Here is an 8,179-nt window from a genome sequence, read left to right on the forward strand (position 1 = left end):
CAAAATTATAGATGTGATGTAAGCAGTGCAAAATTATTTTGTATGCATAGCTTACTGTGATTTTTTTCTTGCTCCCTGCCAGAAAAAAAAGTGAAAAAAGTAAAACAGCAGAGAAAATGTTGTGTGTCTATGGAATAATGCTCATTTTTGTCATTTAAATATAGAGAATGGGATGCTGTTTCTCTACTAGAAGCTATTCCCTACTATAAGACATTTCCTCCTGAGAAGCTATAGATAAATATACTGTGGGTGCGAAGCTGAGTTGTGGCTCAAACCATCTGCTTCCATGAACGTCAAAAGACTCTGGCCACATATCCCACTATGTATTGTGCTTAATAACAGTTCAAAGTTATCAGCATTAAGATATTTATTACGTAGGAAAATACAAATAATTTTGTATTCTAGAGAAGGCATAATTTGAAAGTAACTCATCCCCATCACCTAACTTGTACAAAGAAAAAATTGCAAACAATATGCAGCTCATGAAAGTAAGTGTGCAGTTAAAAGTTTAGAGTTTTTGGAAGCTCCAAATATTTATTTTTATCCTCAAAAAAAAAAACAAAAAAAAAAACAAAAAAAACCCAGTAAAGATGAGAAAGTATCATTCCTAGGACTAGATCTGTTTCTTCTTCTTCTTTTTTTATTAGATAATTTTTATTTACATTTCAAATGCTATTCCCTTTTCTGGTTTCAGACCATTAGTCCAGTTTACCCTCCTACTTCTCTTCTTCAATAAGGGTGTTTTCCTCCTCCATTTACTCCCTATTCCCACTCCCCTGACATTCTTCTACACTGGGGGACCAACCTTGGCAATACCAAGGGCTTCTCCTTCCTTTGTTGCCCAACAAGGTCATTCTCTGCTACATATGCAGCTGGAGCCATGGGTCACTCCAAGTATAGACTTTGGGTAGTGGTTTAGTCCCTGGGAGCTCTGGTTGGTTGGCATTGTGTTCTTATGGGGTTGCAAGCCCCTTCAGCTCTTTCAAACCTTCCTCTAATTCCTCCAACAGGGGTCCCATTCTCAGTTCAATGATTTGCTGATAGCATTCGCCTCTGTACTTGACATGCCCTGGTCCTGTCTCTCAGGAGACACCTATATCTTGTCCCTGTCAGCATATACTTCTTAGCTTCAGCAATCTTATCTAGTTTTGGTGAATATATGTGTGTGTGTGCATATATATATACACACACACATATATATACATATATATATATATATATGTATGTGTGTATATGTATATGTATATGTATATGTATATGTATATGTATATGTATATGTATATGTATATGTATATGTATATGTATATGTATATGTATATGTATATGTATATGTATATGTATATATGCCACATGTGAAACAGGGCCTGCATGGTCTAACCTTCAGGCTCTTCTCCAAACTTTGCCTTCATATCTCTCCCTATGAGTATTTTTGTTCCCCCATTTAAGAAGGAGTGAAGCATCCACACTTTGGTCATCCTTCTTCTTGAGCTTCATGTGGGCTATGCATTGTATCTTGAGTAATTTGAGCTTTTGGGCTAATATCCAATTTTCAATGAGTGCATACCATGTGTGTTTTTCTCACAGATAAATTGTTGGCAAGACTATCCAGAGGGCACAGAGACAGTATCCAAATTAATGAAACCAGAAATGAAAAGGGAAACATAACAACAGTATCTGAGAAAATTAAAAAAAAAATCATTACATCTTACTACAAAAACCTGTATTGAACAAACTGGAAAACCTGTAGGAAATGGACAATTTTTTAGAAAAATACGTCTTATCAAACTTAAATCAGGATCAGATAATCCATCTAAGTAACCCCATAACTCCTAAAGAAATTGAAGCAGTTATTAAAAGTCTACAACCAAAAAGAAAAAAAAAGCCCAGGATCAGGTGGGTTTAGTGCAGAATTCTATCAAACCTTCATAGAAGACCTCTTTCCAATACTGTCCAAACTATTCCATAAAGTAGAAACAGACAGAGCACTACCGAATTCTTTGTATGAAGCCACAATTACACTTATACCTAAACCACACAAAGACCCAACAAAAAAAGAAAACTTCAGACCAATTTCCCTTATGAATATTGACCCAAAAATATTCAATAAAATTCTTGCAAACCAAATCCAAGAACACATCAACACAATCATCCATAATGATCAAGTAGGCTTCATCCTAGGGATAGGGATGCAGGGATGGTTCAATATACAGAATTCCACCAATGTATTCCATTATATAAACAAACTCAAAGGAAAAAATACACATGATCATTTCATTAGATGCTGAGAAATCATTTGAAAAATTCAACACCCCTTCATGATAAATGTCCTAGAACTGTCAAGAATTCAAGGCTCATACCTAAACATAGTAAAAGCAGTATACAGCAAACCAGTAGCTAACATTAAAGTAAATGCAGTGAAACTTGAAGCAATCCCACTAAAATCAAGCACTAGACAAGGCTGTTCACTCTCTCCCTACTTATTCAATATAGTACAGGGAGTCCGAGCAAGAGCAATCAGACAAAGAAAGGAGGTCAAAGGGATTCAAATTGGAAAGGAAGAAGTCAAAATATCATTATTTGCAGATGATATGAGAGTATACTTAAGTGACCCCAAAGTTCAACTAGAGAACTACTAAACCTGGTAAACAACTTCAGCAAAGTGATGGGTATAAAATTAACTCATACAAATCAGTAGCCTTCCTCTACTCAAAGAATAAACAGGCTGAGATAGATGTGGTTCTTTCAACCCATACTTGGGCCTAGATGATTAGATGAAAAGAGAACAATGGCAAAAAAATGTCTGACTTAATCTGTATATTAATAATAATGTATATATACATATAATATAGTTCTGTATTATTAACAATTATTAATGCAGTTATAATAGTATACATTATATTTTATGTTTATGGGACATTTAAATTGCACGAGTACTAAAGCTACATGTTTTACATGAATTAACTCATCTAACCTTCAACCTTATATCGAGGGAATTACAAAAATCCTCATTTTACTGATGAAAGACTTTAAGAGCAATGTAGTTCAATCACTTTCGTAGGGTCACAGCAATTCAAACTTCTTCTAATGACCAAATGATTCTGGAGGACAGATTTGAAGTACAGATCAAAGTGCTCATAGAAAAACTGAGGTGATTTAAACATCACTCCATAGACATTCAGAAGAACAACAAAGAAGATAAAATACCCTTGAATCTAATCATAAAAGACACACATTACATTAAAGAAGCAAAAAAAGTACTAGAAGGTTATCTTTATTAAATCTGTATGACAGAGAACTATAGAAATGAGCAATTCATCTCTGAAGAAATATGATACCACTAATCAGTAAAAGCACAGATGCATTTTCAAACAAAAATTTGTGTAAATGTATTATTCACTATTATCAATAAGAGGATGGAACCCAAATCTCTTTTATCAAGTTGATGTAAAGATAAGCCAAGTTATGTATATGCACTATATTGCTAATAATTATTTTTAAATCAAATTCAATCTTCTGGTGTTTTCTTATTCAATTACTTTCTTCAGTATTTTACAGTTTTACTATATGTGTCTTCATTCTTCGGATAGAATTAATCCAAGTGTTGTTTATTTGTTGTGTGCTTGTTGGCTGGTTGACTTGAATTTGAAACTATCATGAGTTTGATTGTTTCCTTGAAATCTTTATCAGTATTTTTATTTTATAGCTAAAATAAATTGATATTTTTAATTTCAATTTTGCTTTTGTCAACTTCGGTGAAAGTGCTTATTTGGCCTAAACATTTCCTAGTGGGATCTTAATAGTCTTTCTTATGTATAAACATGATACTTTGACTTCTCAATTTCTTACTTATAATCCATTCATTTCCTTTTCTTGTGATTGCTTTGTTAAGACATCAAGTACTACACAGAAAAGAAGCAGTCCTGATATTAGAAATAGTGCTTTAAATTTTAATCCATTTAACAGGATGATTCCTCTAAGTTTGTCCTATATGGATTTTATTATGTTACAAAATGTCCTCATAGTCATTAGTCTTTTCAATCTTTTATTATGAAAGGAATTTTCTGCACCTAATGAGATGAACATGTGATTCTGTCCTACCATTATTTATTTGATATACTAGATGTCTAGATTGATGTGTTTTAACTATTTTGAGTACATGAAATAAAGGCAACTACATATAGTAAATACATTCTTGGATGTTATCTTGGATTCTCTTTGTAATTGAAACTTTGTATCTATGTTTGTAGTGAGATTCCCAACAACTCATAGTTCTCTCTTCTCTGTGCCCTACAACCATGCTCATCTGCTTTTGGTACCAGGAAAATTCTAGATTTGTAAAAAGAGCTTGAAATATTCCTTCTTTTATATTTTAGATAATATTTTGAGTAGTTTGGAGATTAGTTCTTTGAATGTCTGCTGGGATTCTACATTGAATGCACATGTTGCTTGTTTTTATTTGATGGAAGATTTTTAAGTCATTGCTTATATTAGAACTGATTGGATTCAAAGAGAGGTGTTAAGATTGGGGAAGAATGAGTGAGTAGACCATGAGTAGTGGAAAAGATAATTAACATTATGGGGTTTGGAATAAAATGCCTAAGGAAGCCTATTGTTTTGTAAATGTTCCTAAAAACAGGTTTTTAAAAAAAGAGTCAGAGACATTGAATAGAGAAACTACATGAAAGAATAATGCTTCTCTTGGAAGTAATAGATTGTCAAACAGAGAGCCATTGCTGGTTGAGGGATATGTCCCTTCCAAGTATGTGGGTACCAGACGTTCTCAAAACAATTCAGGTTTTGCCATTGCTCATGATTTATACTAGAACTTGATGATGATAGAGTGCCTTGGTTGCAAAGTAGTTTTACAATGAGGTTATCTATAACCTAGCTCAGCTTTTATCAAGAAATTAATATCTATCAGGGTAGTCAGTCTTCCAAGATAGTCAGTATTGCCTTGAGCAAACAATTTTAGGAAGGAGATATTCATAGCCCCTTATGACCACAACAATTTCCCGATTCCTATGCTCCTGACCCTACCTCTTTTAAGGGTCATAGCAGCATTTTCTTTTGAAAGACACCCTCCATTTCCAACATGAGAGAGGCTACCCCTTGCTGCAGGTGCTAATAAACTCAGTCCCATCTGTTGAAAGTCTGACTCTTGTTTCTTTCTGCCTTCTGTCTCATATTTCCTAAGATATCCAACAGATAGGAGCACTCAGTTGCTAAATACTCCACATAGTAGTCACAGGACATGGAGAAATCAAGGCAGTATTGATCTGGAAGACTCCACCCTGATAGATTTCATGGGACCAAAAGATTCTATACAGATTTCTGAGGAAAGTGTGACAAATCATACTGAACTACAAAATTTATGAAGATATGCCAGGAAAATTGTTTTCTTTAGGGTATGTTCATTAATAGATATGTGTACTTTATTATCTATGTCCATGAGAGACTGAAGGAAGCAAGATACAGTGACCAGCCCAATTTGAGATCCATCTCTTGGGAGGGCACCAAGATCTGACACCATTATTGATGCTATGATTTGAGTAGAGGCAGAATCCTGGCATCGCTGTCTTTTCAGAGGCCTTGCCAACAGCTGACTGAGACAGAAGCAGATAATTACACCCAAACACTGAACTGAAGTTGAGGACCACTATGGTTGAATTAGGGGAAGGATTGAAGAAGCTGAAGAGGAGAGCAGCCCCATAGGAAGACCAGCAGTGTGAACATACCCAGATCCCAGGAATATCCCAGAGATTGAGCCAGCAACCAGAGCATACATGGGTCAATCTGTGGTCCTTTGCACAAACGTTGCAGAAATCTGCCTGGTCAAGCCTTCCATGGGAGAAGATGCACCTAATCATCGAGAAACTTGAGGCCTCAGGGAAAGAAGAGTACTGGTTGGGGGAAACATAGCCAAGGAGAGAAGGAATGGGATGAGGAACTGTGGGGGGAGGTATCAATGGGAATGTAAATAAATAAAATAATAAAAATTGGGATAAAAGAAGAGTGAAAACCTAGGGTTGAAGAGAACAAACTAGAAATATATTGAAGCTGTTTGAAATTTCAAGGAAAATCTAAAATCCCTCTGGATAGACAGACTTTGTTGCTGACAACAACATATAATTCTGTCACAGAACATTGATACATCAAATTGGTACTGACTAGAAAGTTGTCTTGCTGTTGGCTATCTTTCATAGTACCCGAATGTGCTATCCAGGCTGCTGGGTAAAGGAGGAGTAATCAACAGTCTTCCATAACTCTGATCCTTGCAAACCATAATAACATTTGATATGGCAATATATGCCCATGAAGGCAAAAATAGGAATTTTTCAGTGTGAAGATACTATAGCCCAATATCAAAAACCTTAATGGTATGCAACTACCTTCTAACAACCCCCTTTCCAATGTTCTTACCATAAATTAGATATTCCAACACGTTGGTTTCCTGAAACACAAACTTAACTATATCTTTTTGTTACTTAAAATATTTCAATGGATTTTCCTTTCTTTTTCCTTTAGTATGATATCTCATTCTTTAAATGGCACTTGCTTGAATATTATGAAGTCTAATCTCAGGAAAAGGATAGCTGGTTAGCAAACTAGAAAAGCTGAAGAACTCTTCTCTGAGTCAATTGCACTGGTTAGGTGTCTGTAGTTGGGATTTTGTCTGCTGTTTATGTTGTTTGGTTGTTTGGTTGTTTGGTTGGCAGGTGGATAATATTGTTGTCTGGATACTTAATAAATCTAGACTCAACTGGGAAAAATGTACCTCAATTGAAAAAAATGCCTCCAGTATATCACTATGTTAAAACTCTCTGGAACAAGTTATCACTGCATGAACAATAGCCCATTCATAGTGCTTTGATGCAAAGCCTTCTCCACCATGCTTGCCACCCCATATGACATCATTAAAATTAGTAGGTGTAGAGGACTTTTAATACAGCAACATGACTGCTCTGGCAAGAGATCAAATCCAAAGATCATCTAAATTAATGTGATATACCCTAGATTACTGTATGATCTGGGTGGAATATAGACATGCTCTTCCTACATACTTGTAATCTCAAACAATGTAGGAAAGATTAGTTTGTAGAAGGAAGCAGCCATGTTTGAAAGTGAAGTCTAATTGAAGAGAAGGAATTTTCCAGAACAGTTTTGCAGAGACAGGTTGCAGGTGAAGACAAAAAGAGCCAGAGAATGTAAAGGAGCCAGAAGATTAGAATACATGTTCAGAATTTGTGTGAGCAATTCAGTCAGAAACTTAGAAAAGACAATTTAAATCAGTCCTCATGAAGAGGAATCTGGGCTCAAACAGCTGAATTGAATCAGCCACACAGAATTCAGAAAAGAGCTAGAAGTGTTAGCTTATTTATCAATAAGCCTCATAGGTGACAATTACATTAGGTCAATAAAAGTTACTTTTACAAGTAGAAATATGGGCTTTTTTGTTTACATACTTTCTATGTCTTCTAGTAGAACATGATTTGCTTATCTTACCAAAGATCTAAAATAATTATGTGGAATCAAGTTTTGGATTTTGACTTGATAAGGAAGGCTCAGTAGAAGGCATACACATGTGGACTCAATATGTCATTGAATTTTTCCCATCTTGTTCATCATTACTTTCCGATGGTTTGGGGCTATCATGACTTGTATTTCTCCAAGTGAGTTAAACACTAGAGTTCCTCTGCTTCTGCTTACATTTAACCCTGGGAAACGTAATTCTTAAACTCTCATCTATGGAGCTTGGATCCTTTCTAACGACCCACTTTAAAGATCACCTTTTTGGTAATCTGATCCTGGGAATCATCATTTCTGTCTTTCAGTCTTTCTTAATCAGTTATTGTGTGCTACTGACAGAAATGTAACTCTTCTTATATTTTGATTTTTGGCAACTCTTACCCTGAAAATATGTTTAGATACCAACAGTGAAAACATTTTCTTATTCCTTTCAGATCTTTTGCTATCTGACTCAGACTCTGACATATACAAATATGTGCTGAGAAAAATGAATCTGTTAAGCAGAACCAAAATCCCTTTGAAGGGAGTTTCTCATATTGTGAGATAGACCCAAATGCATTATTTTCCAAACAAGTTATGAATGTTCAATACATTACAAAGAATGAAGTAATTACAAAGCAGATAAACTGTTGGTATCTTATAAAGGAATATT

Source organism: Rattus rattus, chromosome 7 (genome assembly GCF_011064425.1).
Source record: "Rattus rattus isolate New Zealand chromosome 7, Rrattus_CSIRO_v1, whole genome shotgun sequence".
Taxonomy (NCBI): Eukaryota; Metazoa; Chordata; class Mammalia; order Rodentia; family Muridae; genus Rattus; species Rattus rattus.